This window comes from Moschus berezovskii, chromosome 1 (genome assembly GCF_049115385.1).
Source record: "Moschus berezovskii isolate FMDL1 chromosome 1, NW_MosBer_1.0, whole genome shotgun sequence".
NCBI lineage: Eukaryota > Metazoa > Chordata > Mammalia > Artiodactyla > Moschidae > Moschus > Moschus berezovskii.
The window spans coordinates 82,382,576-82,399,038 of NC_142460.1; the positions used below are offsets into that span (position 1 = coordinate 82,382,576).

General features: G+C 37.6%; 1 protein-coding gene across 1 annotated transcript in view; it reads right to left on the bottom strand.

Annotated features, from left to right (window-relative positions):
- Positions 1-16,463, bottom strand: part of LSAMP (limbic system associated membrane protein) — a 746,634-nt gene that overhangs the window by 646,509 nt on the left and 83,662 nt on the right. The gene's annotated exons all lie outside the window — the stretch shown is intronic.

The window sequence follows — 16,463 nt, forward strand, 5'->3', positions numbered from 1 at the left end:
CCACAACTGAGCGATAAACAACAAGAAATAAAGTACCAACACAAAAGGATAATATTGAAAGTATATTATATTGTTTCCAATGCAAAAAAAAAAAGGGAAACAACTGGATAACCATCACAATGAGAATGGTTCAGTTCAGTTCAGTTCAGTCTCTCAGTCGTGTCCGACTCTTTGCGACCCCATGAATCACAGCACACCAGGCCTCCCTGTCTATCGCTAACTCCCGGAGCTCACTCAAACTCATGTCCATCGAGTCGGTGATGCCATCCAGCCATCTCATTCTCTGTCGTCCCCATCTCCTCCCACCCCCCAATCCCTCCTAGCATCAGACTCTTTTCCAGTCAGTCAACTTGTCACATGAGGTGGCCAAAGTATTGCAGTTTCAGCTTTAGCATCAGTCCTCCAATGAACACCCAGGATTGATCTCCTTTAGAATGGACTGGTTGGATCTCCTTGCAGTCCAAGGGACTCTCAAGAGTCTTCTCCAGCACCACAGTTCAAAAGCATCAATTCTTCGGCAATCAGCTTTCTTCACAGTCTAACTCTCACATCCATACATGACCACAGGAAAAACCATAGCCTTGACTAGACGGACCTTGGTTGGCAAAGTAATGTCTCTGCTTTTTAATATGCTATATGTTATAATGTGGAATATTATATAATTTATTTTTTAAATGAGTTAGAAATACATCTGTTGTTTTTGCTTGGGTTGTTTCATATGAGAAGCAAACTGCAGACTTTTTTTCTCAGTATCCTCTCACTTTTTAAAAAACAAAATAACCATTTCTAAAGAAATACTCTACATATATAATATTCATTATACAAATAATTTTTGAGCACTATCAGACTCTATTGTAGCACTGAGTTATAGCAGTAATAAAAATAGACACAAAATTTCACCCTAAGAAGCTTATATTCTAGTGGGCAGGGGCCAACAGCAACAAAAATATAGTATCTCCTATGGTAATAAATGCTTTAGGGAGAAAATCAAGCAGTGTCGCTGCACATAGGGAGACCCTTAGAAGGCAGTGGTGGTTGAGGAAATCTTAATTTTAAACAGGGTGGTTAGGACATGTCTCTTAGGAGGGGAAAAGATACTTCAGCAAAATTCCAAAAAAGAGGTGAAAAGGTAAAGTATACTTCTATGTTTTCTGGTTAGGTGCATATGTTTGCATATTTTATATGAATATGAAGAAACACAAAAGAGTATACCAAGTATTAAATTTAATAACTTCAGGAAAGATACAATAGGGGAGGGGTCAAGACTGAGGAAGGTTATAAGTTTTATTCTTTCCATATTTGTTATTAGTACAACAATTACTAATAATTAAGTAAATTAGAGCAATTAAGGAAAAACATAAATGGAAGAATGAAAAACATAAAAACTCAGATGAATAAATTTCCAGTCACAGCACACAGGAGGTGCTCAGAAAACACAGGTGGAACTGAAATATAAATGATATATTATAAATATAAATATGAGTGATCCTCATATCACTCAAGGATTCTCCAGGGTTTGGCAGATAAGGCAACTGAGGCCAACAGAGGTTGAATGTTGGTTAAAGACACAAGTTTTAATTGTCTTTATGTACTCTACACCAATCTATCCTCAAGGAATTTACCTAGAGAAAATCCTCAGTACTTTTTGTAGAGAACTTTCCAAAGGCTGCCTTCGAGGCTATCAAACAGGTCCCCCAAGAAGAAAGGAGGGATGTGGGAATTTGAGGGTTGGCGGAGGAGGAGATAAGAAAACTGCACTGCTGACAGCGAAGATAAGGTAGCACACCTGTTGCGTCCCACACACAGTATAACTGATTTGTTTGAATTTTGCCTTTGCTTCTTCTCCATATCCTACTTTCCAGTGGAGGTGTCCTGAAACAGGAAAAACGATCAAAAGCTAAACATCTGAAGGGAGAAGAAACAGAATGAGGATACTTCAGCAGCATCAGTCCCTGAATGCCAGCTTGAGCACCTGACAGGGGGCCTGCAGACAGGATTGGCCTTTGCTATGTCAGGAAAGAATCCTGAATAACTTTCCAGAGTCAGCAGCATATGTACATATGCACCCATCCTTCCCTGCTCTCACATTACATGTAATTATGCCCCTTCTCAACTGAATAAAGTCAGAGCTCCTCAGGCTGGACTAAACATGCTCTTTCTATTGATTGGAAGAATACTCCACTGAAAACTAAGAATGAATAGCGGTGATGATCTATTAATCATTAATAAATAAAAGCATAGCCCCATAAGCTGTCATCTGTTTATCTGGATTGCTGCTGAAAATGTGCAAGACGTTATTGTTCTCTGATACCATTCCCTTCAAACTGTCTGCTCTGGCTCACTCAGGATTTGGGTAAACACATTTCTTGAAATGTTCGAGGACAGTACTAACCAGAAGACAAAGGCATTATCTCATTTCTGATAATGCCAACTAGCTCCTTATTTAAACATATCAATATCGGCAATCTGTGAATATTCTTTCAGTTAAAAGAGTGAAAATATGGGTGGTGACTTCAGAGATAACTTTAATTAATACTTCAGACATTGTGACATGATTTTTCCATCAGCTCCTGTAATTTGGTTAAAAGGTTAATCAGGCTTCACTATATGCACAGATAGAGAACAAATACACCTACCCTAGATATTTAAGCAGAAAGCCCCACTTGTCTTAAAAATTCTCCCTGACTTCTCTGACATTTCCACCATTAAGGTTAATTGTCAACAGAGGGGATCCTTTAAAACCACTTAACAGTGTGGGGTTGGTTATCAAAGTCTCTGGATGAGAACAAGATTCTGATAGGTATTCAAGGAAATAATTAGGATGGGAAAGGGGAAGATGAGACCATTCAGAGGGTGAGACTTGCCAGTCAAGGCCAGGTACAAAAGGAGCATTTTCATGGGGAGCCAGGGACCGCAGAGTGAGACTAGTGCAAACTGAAACAAGAGCAGCAAGAGAAGGCAGAGGTGAAGACAGGAGTAGGAAAAGGCAAACCAGCCTTGTTTACAGTGTAGGCTAGAGACGCTCCAAAGGAGGGTCATTAAATAAATCTCCTTTGAAGTTTTAAGCTCTAATATGGAAATATTCTGTTAGATAAACCTATGGTTGTAGTCCTTTATCTCGCCTCTCTAGAGATGTAGTGTGCCTCAGAGTAACATATTCAAATAACTGAAACATTCAAAAAATATTCAAATGACTATTTCTTTAATCTCTAAAACATGCCTTCATTTTAAGTTTTTCTTGTTATAAAATATATCAATTCATTTTCTTTAATCCACATATATTCCATTCCTGCAAGCATCAATTGTTTTACTGCCTTATATGATACAGTTAAATTGGGCTTCCCATGTGGCGCTCAGTGCAGTTCAGTCGCTCAGTCGTGTCCAACTCTTTGCGACCCCATGAATCACAGCACGCCAGGCCTCCCTGTCCATCACCAACTCCCAGAGTTCACTCAAACTCATGTCCATCGAGTCGGTGATGCCATCCAGCCATCCCATTCTCTGTCGTCCCCTTCTTCTCCTACCCCCAATCCCTCCCAGCAGCAGAGTCTTTTCCAGTGAGTCAACTCTTCGCATGAGGTGGCCAAAGTATTGGAGTTTCAGCTTTAGCATCAGTCCTTCCAATGAACACCCAGGATTGATCTCCTTTAGAATGGACTGGTTGGATCTCCTTGCAGTCCAAGGGACTCTCAAGAGTCACAGGTGACGCTAGTGGTAAAGAATCCCGCTGCCAATGCAGGAGCCTCAGGTTCAGTCCCTGGGTCAGGAAGATCCTCTGGAAGAACAAATAGCAACCCGCTCCAGTATTCTTGCCTGGAAAATTCCATGGACAGAGAAGCCTGGTGGGGTCCAGTTCACGGGGCCACAAAAAGTCAAACACAACTGAGCACACATTCATAGGATGCAGTGAAAGAACTTTCTTGGAGTCTCTTAATATATGTACATAGGTTATTTGCCCCAATGTGGAATGCTTCAAACACTGTCCTAAGTTTCTTAAGCTTTTTTCCTTTGTCATTAGTTGCCTATACACAGAAATACTTGCACCATTTTAAAGGATTTGGAATAATTTTCACATCCAACCTTAAAATGTTAAGTATAGTCCACGTTCTTCTAAAACTCATTCAGCTGGGCTCTGTTCCCTCAAAATCTTCACTACTTGTTCTTGTTTTCAATATACCTTCTGGAAGATAGTAATTAGTTCTAGTCTGACCTCTGGTTAATCTGAATATGAGACTTAAATAAAAATGTAAGAATCATGAGACAGAGATGTAGCTGCAGGCAAACCAAGAGGAAATGGGGGTTAATAATGCCACATGCCTAGGAATGTGACTAAGTTAGAAAAAGGGTTGGGTGACCTAACTGGGAAAATTCAGACAAAGATAAATTATATTCCTCTACTCTTCCTGAATTATTCAAAATGATCAATTAACTCAGGCTAGTTTCTGCCCATAAGAGTTAGAGTTTGAGCCATATAATTATGGTACTTGATGATATTTAATTCAGCACTTTATAATAAACTGTCTTAGTATTGTTATTTAATTGCTTTACGTTCACACGTTTTATGTCCTTACCAAGACTACATACACCTTGAAGGCAGGGGTCAAGTCTTAGCACCATGTGGGATTTTTCCATAGCTATTTAGATAATCCAGTGCATATAGAGAACATGCGACAACTCTGCACTGAATTGAATTTTTATATATGAATCTTTAAAACTAAGGTGAAATTAGGATAATATAAGCCTCTTTCTGCTACTATCCAGCCCAGTGACAATACTAAAATGGGACAAAAGTGTCTAGGTGTGGGTATCTGGATATTATGTCATAAAAGTAATAAAACTCATTTTCTATATCATATTTTAATATAATGGAATGGCTAAATTATGCAAATTCCATTGAAAGTTTACAGATATGCGTATATTCATATAAGCAGTGGATTAGACATAATGAGACCCACTTTAGGAAATAATAATTTGAGTCTAATAACAGAATGATTCAATTAAGAGAAAATTCATAAAAATTATTGTAGAAGAGCTTAGTTCTAAGATACCTCAAATGTATATCCACTCAATGGTTTATTTTTTTTTTTTTGATAGCTACAGTATCATTGATAGGAGTGTGGCTGAAAAGAATATTATCAGGATCTGCTAGTGCCCTTCCCACCCTTTTCTTTTACCCGTTGAAGCTAGAGCCACTAACACCCATGTGTGCACTCAGTCAACCAGTCATGTCCAACACTTTGCAACACCATGGGCTCCTCTCCATGGGATCTTCCCAGCAAGAATACTGGAGTGGGTTGCCATTTCCTCCTCCAGGGGATCATCCTAACTCAGGGATCAAAACCACATCTCCTGCTTCTCCTGCATTGCAGGCAGATTCTTTACCACTGAGCTACCAGGGGAGCCCAATATTTACGTTTAACACTGGTCAGGGAACATTTCAAGGCATCTAAGCTATTAATAACAGAATAGTTAGTCTTGCTTTGCCTTCACACCCAAATTCTGAAATTAACTGATAATCCTATCCCTTCCAGCCATACATCCCTGATCCTTTTTAGACCATCCTTGGATCAAAACCCAAAGCAGGCATTCCTAGGGTCAACTACTTGGATGCCAACTGCAGACCTTGCTGATGCCTCTCTACCCGAATCCGATTTACAATCATCATTTTAGAAACACCTTGACCACCAGGCCTAGGCATTCCAGGTTTGACTGTCTCCACTACAGTCTCAGCCATGGTTCTGCTAATTACCAAATACCCTGCCTTTGTCTCATTAACCTTTGTTGAGTTGAGAGAATCATAGCTCCCCTGGCTTTTCCTTGATGGTGAAGGAGCTTAAGTATTTCCTTGTATCTATTTAGAATCACAGAATGATAAAAAGTTTCAGAGCTCAGAGGGACTGAAGAGATGCTACAAGTTTAAACCTGAATTGGGCAGTTCATGTAAATGCCAAATTTTATGGCAGGTTTCCTTAGGGTCTGCCAGAGGACAGATAAAACGTCTATCCGGCAGCCATGCATTCTCCAAGGAAATACAATGAGGTAGACACTGGGGGCACCATCAATGATTTTATAATTCTGTAAGAAACTGGGGGAAAGCCACAGAGTCTAAGGCTACAGAAAAAGTTCTGTGTTTGCGTTGTGTGTCTCTGTCATGTGTGTGTGTGTGTGTATTTTCTTCAGGAAGACAGGATTCATAAGACTAGGTAAATGTACACAACACCTATATCTAAATAGCATGACTAATTCCCCAGCACTCCACTATGGATGTTGTTTATTTCTTATATAATAATACACAACTGGCTTTTACATATTAATTCAAATAAGAAGCTGACTCTGTTAGCTATCGATTCTGTAAAATGAAACCCACTGTGTAAAGATAACTTGGGTTCAGCACATATTTGATTTCTATATATATATATATATGTGTGTGTGTGCATAAATTCTGAATTTGAAGATTTGAGTAATATCTGTAATAAGGAAACAAGCAACTTCATACAGTCTGCTTTGCATTTTCTTTTAAGATTTTTTTTTAATAAGCTTTCCTGCTGACTTGGAATTACTGTATAAAAATATCTTAAAAATTTTTTTTTCCATAGAAAGTCAGTTTTTTAAAATAATTATAGACCTAATCAAGAGCTAGGTCCTTAATTTAACCTTACAGCAAGATCATCAAATTACCAAACACGATCACTAGGTCTGACTACCCCGATATTACTTTTTTGAGCTAATGTTGAAAACTATAATTTTATAATAAGATAAAAGCATATTTCACTCATTTAATTAATCTCTATGTAATTAAATGGGAAAATTGGTTATATTTTATTAAAAAGTAATTATTTTCAAAATTTTCCTTGAAAAGTAAAGTACCAGAATTTTCTTTGACAAATATGATTCTTTCGTGAAATAAGTGGAGACTTTATGGAATCAAAGTCTTTTCAAGTTCAAAAAAGACAATGACTATCCAGTTAAGATTACCCCAAATACTACCAGTGGATGACACCTATAGGTTTAATAAGTAGATAATCCAAAACTATGCACTGCTGCTGCTGCTGCTGCTGCTAAGTCGCTTCAGTCGTGTCCGACTCTGTGCGACCCCATAGACGGCAGCCCACCAGGCTCCCCGGTCCCTGGGATTCTCCAGGCAAGAACACTGGAGTGGGGTGCCATTTCCTTCTTCAATGCATGCAAGTGAAAAGTGAAAGTGAGGTCGCTCAGTCGTGTGTGACTGAGTGACCCCATAGACTGCAGCCTACCAGGCTTCTCCATCCATGGGATTTTCTAGGCAAGAGTACTGGAGTGGCTTGCCATTGCCTTCTCCGAAAACTATGCACAATGGTAAGTAAATCATTCACGAGAGCCTGGTCTAGGAGACTTAAAACCATAATCCACCCTGTACATTGCTAGACAATAAAACAAAATGTTCATATGCAGAGTATAAACCTCAAAGAGATGGTCAAGTATGCAAACTGACAGGTATTTTTAAAGACCAATTTTATGTATATGCTGCCCGGATATTTAGATAAGGTTTACAACCTCTGGGCCCAATTATCTTGTTCCAAATCTAACACAAATAAGTAATAAATAAACCCTGAAAACATACTCTAAAAAAAAAAAAAAGTTTTATCAGTTTGTGCTTTATTGAAAGAAATAGAAATTTTCCACTAAGGCTAACATAAGGGGGGAAAATGGAACTGATTGGATTCACAAGGTAAGACAAAGAGTCAAAAAAAACAACAGGTGAACACTCAGGTTTAAAGAAAATAAAGTACCAGGGAAGCTTCAGAGACTGTGGAGGTAGGAACCCACAGAGCGTCTCCTTAGTTTCATTTCCAGATGCATAAGTTCCAGTCACTTCCCATCCTGCTCCATGTTCCAGCACCTTCAAATGCTGAGACTTGCTCAGTCCAACCCCCCTAATCCACATGGAGAAGGCTTCACGGTTGACAGTCTAAACAACAGGTGGAATGCAGGAATAACAGTTTCCCAAAGGAAAAGCTAGCTGCTTTTATAATAGAGAAAAATGGATCCTAGCAGGCCAAACTCTTTTTTCTATGTGGGCCTTATTCAGGGTAGGCATTTGCTGCCATTTGCTGGAGCTAATGTCCGAGGACATACGAATACAGGAGAGTTGTTGGATGACAACAGTCTAGATGCCTGAGGAATAAGGCATTAATTTCAACTACAAGAAAACACCAGAGGGAATGCCACAGAAGCCTAAAATCCTCCCCTTATTTGGAAGGAAAGTAAGCTTTGCTATGCCAAGTTACATCTGACATGAGAATAAAAAAATGAAGCTCATCAGTTATGCTCAGTGCTAAGATACAATAGTAAATTTACTAGCTGTAATGCTTTTTTTAAACTTTGATATGAGTGATCTATTAAATGAAAGACATTTTGTCTTTATGTGGACCTGTTTCTATACAAAAATGCTGACTGGATAAAAACCCTACTACAAAACAAAAATGTGAGATGTTCATGTTATATTTTAATAATAGGTACTGCTGGTTTCAGTATAATTTTTAAAAGAGTAGTACATACAAATAAAAAGCTATGAATTGTTAATAAAACATGGATTTTGAAAATGTATTTGGTAATTATTATTCCCTGTCAAAGAGCACTTTTGGAGTTATTAGAATGTAAAGAAATGAACAGTCTTGTTATAAACTTTGGACTATTTTTAAATATCTGCCTATCTTCTATATCTTTATCATGTATGAAATCTCTTTTGCAATACTAAAGCAAACCTAGGTTCCATGAAAGAAATTTTGATTTATGTGAGCCTTTCAATGGTAGTTATTATAAAATATGATATTCAAATTATATTTTAAACTTATTGAGAATGGAGACTATGAGTTTAGTTCTTTTTTAAGCTAAGGTAGATTTATATTATGTATAGAATAATATTTTAATTAGTTAATCCATCAATGTGTAATGATTATTTCCCCTTGAATTAATCAGTCCTTAAAAAAATAACTTTTTTTAGTATGATATAAACACATAGGCTCAAGATGCTGAAGCCTTTCAAATGGCAAAAATTATATAGACTTGTCCCATCTTCAACACAACATTATGAAATCACTGTGTATCAGACCAATTATGTCATCTTGGTAACCTAGAATGGGATCAGAGGTCAACATAGCTTCAGGTATCTACATTGTGCAAACACTGCATAGCCTTTAGCAGCTGTTGGGTGGCACTTGAACATTAGCAAATTAAACACGAGGGAACAGAACTTATCCTTAGGATGATGTGTTCCAGACAATATTCTGGAGAACAAACTACAGTTTACCTTAAAGAAACTTTTTGTTGCTGATGTTCTAGTGAAGTGGGCCAAGAGAGACTTGGATTTCCTTGAAGTCAATATCTTACTTCTATCAAAAGCAACTCTTTCTATGACTCATCAACTTTGCATAAAGTTGAAGACCAGGATTGATAAGTAGTAAGAATCAGTGCATTTATCCAGCAATAACTTTTGGTATTGACTACTCAGATTGGTTTATCACTATATCTTTAAATGGCCATTCATATTTGTCGGCACATAGAACTCCCATTTCGGGATCTTCCCACACATACTTTAACATAATTGGATAAAAAGTTTCCAGGAAACATGGAGAAAAGTTCCAAAGGATCAAAGAAGTCCAGGCACATGATCTCCAAGGAGTTCTGGAGGAAGTGCCTGAGAAGCCATGCATCTGTTCATTTATTACTTTAGAAAACCATGTATTGAGTAGCAATTTGGCGATTAGGACTGGAAATGTAGAAATACTAGATCAATTCTGTGCTCTTAAGGTTTACCATTTCTGCTTTGCTTTATTAATGGTGTCTGGGATTAGGGAATAATTCTACGTGCCAAAGTCAAAGACCTATTTATTTTGCCCTATTTTTCAAAAAAACTTTTTTCAATTTTTCTTATCAATCACACCCCACCTAGTCTTGAGTCACTTTCTAGGCATTTGTATTGCCTAGCCCATCCCACGGAGAAGGAAATGGCAACCCACTCCAGTACTCTTGCCTGGAAAATCCCATGGATGGAGGAGCCTGGTAGGCTGCAGTCCATGGGATCATGAAGAGTCGGACACGGCTGAGCGACTTCACTTTCACTTTTCACTTTCACACATTGGAGAAGGAAATGGCAACCCACTCCAGTGTTCTTGCCTGGAGAATCCCAGGGACGGGGGAGCCTGGTGGGCTGCTGTCTATGGGGTCGCAAAGAGTTGAATATGACTGAAGCGACTTAGCAGCAGCAGCCCATCCCAAAATAGATTGGTAGGAGGGGGATGAATTGATTTGCTAGACTTTGGGGGAAGGCAGTTGGCATATCTTGTATCTGGAACAATTACTCCTATGCCTTATCTAAATATTTCCAATTGGCACATTAGACACTAACAACCTGTTCAGTAGCAATTGATTAGATTAGTGGTAAGATAATTGGATCCTTTCATTAGAAGAATCCAAGGTATGAACATAGCCCAATAAGATCCTATATTTCTTGAATATGTGTATCTAAGGACTTAAACTAGGGAAATCACAAACCCTGGCATCTTCAATATGTTGATCTATTTCCTAAGTTGAGCATGGAGTATGTGTAATCTGAATACCTTATAAAACACAAAAAGAGAAATCAGACAGCCATCCATTACAAAGACATGAGGACTTAAATATATCTTATGTTTGTGTATCCCTTCTATGGCCTCACTTTCTACCAAGTGTACTTCTTTCTAATTTAAGTCTTTTGATGTCTGAACAGGGTATTTCTTTCCATTTTTTTTACATGTATTCATTTTCTTACTGTTCCTTTTACGTCAAATGAAACTGCTTACGAGCAACAGTAATTATTTTCACTTGTCCTCTTATCTTTGTTTCCCCACACATTCCTTTTAGGCCTAATGCCTGTGACTATATGCCATCTAAGAACGTACTGGTCTGTAAGCACAAATGAACATTCTTTTAACCTCAGGATGTGAGTGGCAGGTGAGTAAGTGGGAGCACAACTGTTTCTGGTAAATGCAGGTGGGTAGAAAATGTTAGCTGCCTGATACGTCCTTTTAAATGCTGTAATAATATTTCTGATTTAATTAATAGTGTGAGAAGAGCACTGGTAAAGGCTCAGAGGGATGCCTACAGCATGCAGCCATGCACAAAGAAGGAGGAAAACCTCTCCTGACAGATTAAAACCACGCTAACACACAGAAAACAGGGCTGAAGGCAATCTGATACTCAGTTCCAAAAGAAGAGACTGCTAAGCACGGGCAGAAGCCATACGAATTCTTCTGTAAGCCCTCCAAAATACTTTCATTACTATACATGGAGCCTACCTGTATCTCAGAAGACATATTTTTAAACACAGAAAAAGATCGAGTAGGAAGTTGCAACTAATCTTTGTAACTGACAGTGATTATTTAGATTCTAGATAAAGCAATGAGACCAATCCGAGGATAATTTAAACTTGTTCAATAAAACATGCTCAAAGTTAGGTGAAAGTAGTTAGCCTGGTTCTGAATGTACTTTATCAGCTCCCTCTAAAAGAAGACTCATTTGGAAAAGCTGGCTCTAGTCAAATGGGCTTCTTCGCACTCAAATACAAAGGAAAAACAATGCCTACAATCATGTTAGACGCTTTTAATAGAATTTCCTATCTCTGAGTATGACATGTTGAAGGAACCATTAGTGAATGAATGCTTCATCAAGACAAGCTGTAATAGAGGTCAGTACTTCCATTAATTGTGGGGTTATTTTTCAGAGAAGTAACAAAAGGTTCGGCCATCACATACAGAAATCAGAACATAAGAAATGCAATTATTCCTAAACAAATAATTTGTATTAATATTTCTAAGACCTAGATAATATGTATGTATAATTGTATGTATATATGCATATACACAAGCATGTATGCATATTATATGTATATACACATATGTGTACATACATATGATTTAAATGAAAAAAATCATCTAAGGTTGGGTATAAATTTAATGTATATAAAATTTCAAAAACAAGCACCATTTTAAAAGATGAAACATAAATTCATGGCCAACTAGAATTTTATCTCCTCAGAAAAAAAAAGCTTATATTTAATAAATCTAAGTAGCTATGAGATTTAACAAAAAAAAAAAAAAATCTACAACTAATATAAGGTAATCTGTGCTAATAGGAGTATATAGGTAGTGTTTAAAGGCAAATTCAAGAATGCTATGTTCTCCTCTAGGAGTTTTATAGTTTCTGGTCTTACATTTAGATCTTAAATCCATTTTGAGTTTATTTTTGTGTATGGTGTTAGGGAGTGTTCTAGTTTCATTCTTTTACAAGTGGTTGACCAGTTTTCCCAGCATCACTTGTTAATGAGATTGTCTTTTCTCCATTGAATATTCTTGCCTCCCTTATCAAAGATAAGGTGTCCATAGGTGCATGTATTTATCTCTGGACTTTCAAGTCAGGAACAAGACAAGGGTGTCCACTCTCACCACTACTATTCAACATAGTTTTGGAAGTTTTGGCCACAGCAAACAGAGCAGAAAAAGACATAAAAGAAATCCAAATAGGAAAAGAAGAAGTACAACTCTCACTGTTTGCAGATGACATGATCCTCTACACAGAAAACCCTAAAGACTCTACCAGAAAACTACTAGAGCTAATCAATGAATATAATAAAGTTGCAGGATATAAAATCAACACACAGAAATCTCTTGCATTCCTATACACTAATAATGAGAAAATAGAAAGAGAAATTAAGGAAACAATTCCATTCACCGTTGCAACAAAAAGAATAAAATACTTAGGAATATATCTACCTAAGGAAACAAAAGACCTATATATAGAAAACTATAAAACACTGGTGAAAGAAATCAGAGAGGACCTAATAGATGGAGAAATATACTGTGTTCATGGACTGGAAGAATAAATATTGTGAAAATGAATATATTACTCAAAGTAATTTATAAGTTCAATGCAATCCCTATCAAACTACCAATGGTATTTTTCACAGAGCTAGAACAAATAATTTCACAATTTGTATGGAAATACAAAAAACCTCGAATAGCCAAAGCAATCTTGAGGAGGAAGAATGGAACTGGGGGAATCAACCTGCCGGACTTCAGGCTCTACTACAAAGCCACAGTCATCAAGACAGTATGGTACTGGCATAAAGACTGAAATATAGATCAATGGAACAAAATAGAAAGCCCAGAGATAAATCCACTCACCTATGGACAACTTATCTTTGATAAGGGAGGCAAAAATATTCAATGGAGAAAAGACAATATCTTTAAAAACTGGTGCTGGGAAAACTGGTCAACCAGTTGTAAAAGAATGAAACTAGAACACTCCCTAATACCATATACAAAAATAAACTCAAAATGGATTAAAGATCTAAATGTAAGATCAGAAACTATAAAACTCCTAGAGGAGAATATAGGCAAAACACTCTCTGACATAAATCACAGCAGGATCCTCCATGACCCACCTCCCAGAATATTGGAAATAAAAGCAAAAATAAACAAATGGGACCTAATTAAAATTAAAAGCTTCTGCACAGCAAATGGAGAAGGCAATGGCAAGCCACTCCAGTACTCTTGCCTAGAAAATCCCATGGATGGAGGAGCCTGGTAGGCTGCAGTCCGTGGGGTTGCTAAGGGTCGGACACGACTGAGTGACTTCACTTTCACTTTTCACTTTCACACATTGGAGAAGGAAATGGCAACCCACTCCAGTGTTCTTGCCTGGAGAATCCCAGGGACAGGGGAGCCTGGTGGGCTTCCGTCTATGGGGTCACACAGAGTCGGACACGACTGAAGTGACTTAGTAGCAGCAGCAGCAGCAGCACAGCAAAGGAAACTATAGGCAAGGTGAAAAGGCAGCCTTCAGAATGGGAGAAAATAATAGAAATAATAGCAAGTGAAGCAACTGACAAAGGATTAATCTCAAAAATATACAAGCAACTCCTGCAGCTCAATTCCAGAAAAATAAATGACCCAATCAAAAAGTGGGCTAAAGAACTAAACAGACATTTCTCCAAAGAAGAAGATGGCTAACAAACACATGAAAAGATGCTCAACATCACTCATAATCAGAGAAATGCAAATCAAAACCACAATGAGATATCATTTCACGCCAGTCAGAATGGCTGCTATCCAAAAGTCTACAAGCAATAAATGCTGGAGAGGGTGTGGAGAGAAGGGAACCCTCTTACACTGTTGGTGGGAATACAAACTAGTACAGCCACTATGGAGAACAGTGTGGAGATTCCTCAAAAAACTGGAAATAGAACTGCCATATGATCCAGCAATCGCACTCCTGGGCATACACACCGAGGAAACCAGAATTGAAAGAGACACATGTCCTCCAATGTTCATTGCAGCACTGTTTATAATAGCGAGGACATGGAAGCAACCTAGATGTCCATCTGCAGATGAATGGATAAGAAAGCTGTGGTACATATACACAATGGAGTATTACTCAGCCATTAAAAAGAATGCATTTGAATCAGTTCTAATGAGGTGTATGAAACTGGAGCCTATTATACAGAGTGAAGTAAGCCAGAAAGAAAAACACCAATACAGTATACTAACACATACATATGGAATTTAGGAAGATGATAATGATAACCCTGTATGAGAGACAGCAAAAGAGACACAGATGTATAGAACAGTCTTTTGGACTCTGTGGGACAGGGCGAGGGTGGGATGATTTGGGAGAATGGCATTGAAACATGTATATTATCATATCATCATATTATCACCAGTCCAGGTTTGACGCATGATACAGGATGCTCGGGGCTGGTGTACTGGGATGAACCAGAGGGATGGGATGGGGAAGGTGGTGGAAGGGGGTTCAAAATGGGGAACACATGTACACACGAGGCATATTCATGTCAATTGGCAAAACCAATACAATAATGTTAAGTAATTAGCCTCCAATTAAAATAAATAAATAAAAGAAAGAAAGGATCACTAGGGGGAAAAAAAAGATTCAATGTGTAAAATTTAGCCTAAAATTTTAAAGAAGAAATAATTTTATTAAGTATGTAACACTGAGAGAAATTCACAGCTTTTCCACAGTCATAAGAAGAAAGTTAGAGAAAAGAAGGTAGATCCTATCATGTGAAGGCTTTCACATGGAGGTTGTGAGGAATACAATAATAAAGACAGATCCTTTGCCTACAAAGATCTTACAACCTACAGGCTGAGGCAGATGGATGCAGCAAATAGTTTTAATAAATGTCTGGATGTCATACGCAGAGAGCAGTCAGAAGAAAAATATTTACAACACTAGCTGCAATCTGAGCCAAAGGATAGAAGCATTCATTCCCATGAGAGATTTACTCTTATCTTCTGGAAAACCTCTTTCTGGAATTCATTGGTTGTACTCCCTCTCCCCACCCTGGTAGTTCTATCAAAAAAAAGGGAGATCAAGAAGTAATGAAGAACTGGGATGTGGGCTTGTCCCCTAGCAGCTCTAGAATGCACAATTGTTTTAGGAAGTGGTATAGGAATCTAGAGAAGATTGACAGAAAAACGGTCACATGAGGAACAAAAAGGTATTCTGGAATCTTAGGGGAAATAGATTGTTATGGGTCGAATTGTTGTAATCATTTAGTTACGAAGTCATGTCCAACTCTTTTGCTGTGACCCCATGGACTGTAGCTCTGAAGGCTCCTCTGTCCACAGGATTCTCCAGGCAAGAATTTTGGAGTGGGTTGCCATTTCCTAGAGCCACCCAAAATTCATGGGTTGAAGTCCCAACCCCTTGTATCTCAGACTGGTTTTTGAAAATGCATGCATGTGTGGTAAGTTGACTCCGTCATGTCCAACTCTTTGCAACCCTGTGGACCATAGCCTGCCAGGCTCCTCTGTCCATGGGATTCTCCAGGCAAGAATACTGGAGTGGACCAACATGCCCTCCTTCTTTCATAATTAAAAAATTATTTTACACACATTTTTAAAGAAAATGAATGCATTAAGTTTAGCAAATTCATCAAACACTAAAAATGAAAATGGTAAATATAAAGACCTTTAGTTCCACCATTTAATGCAGAACACTACTAACATCTACTATTTTTTCTTATGTGGATTTTTGCATGTGTGTGTGTGTGCACAAGTTTGCTTTTGTATTATATTGTGAATATCAGAATATACATAAAATGTTGTATCTTTCCTTTTTACTCTTCTTTTTTTTCAATAAAAATCACTTTTTGTTATTTATGATAATACCACTGCTTAAGGGTAGATTTCATGTGAGATACCTGTAAGTCATTCTATTAACTTTTAGAGTTGAAGAATATAACATCATCCTGAAATTAAGAATTGAGAAGAAACTGAGTAAAATCAACTATTTTGAGAACATTCTAAATTATTACTTTAGTAACTGAATCCTATAGTGTTTTGAGGATTAAAATCACAACACACTTTTCTATATACTAAAGTCTTTTTTTGTATAAAAACACTTCAAAATGTATACATTCATGTGAA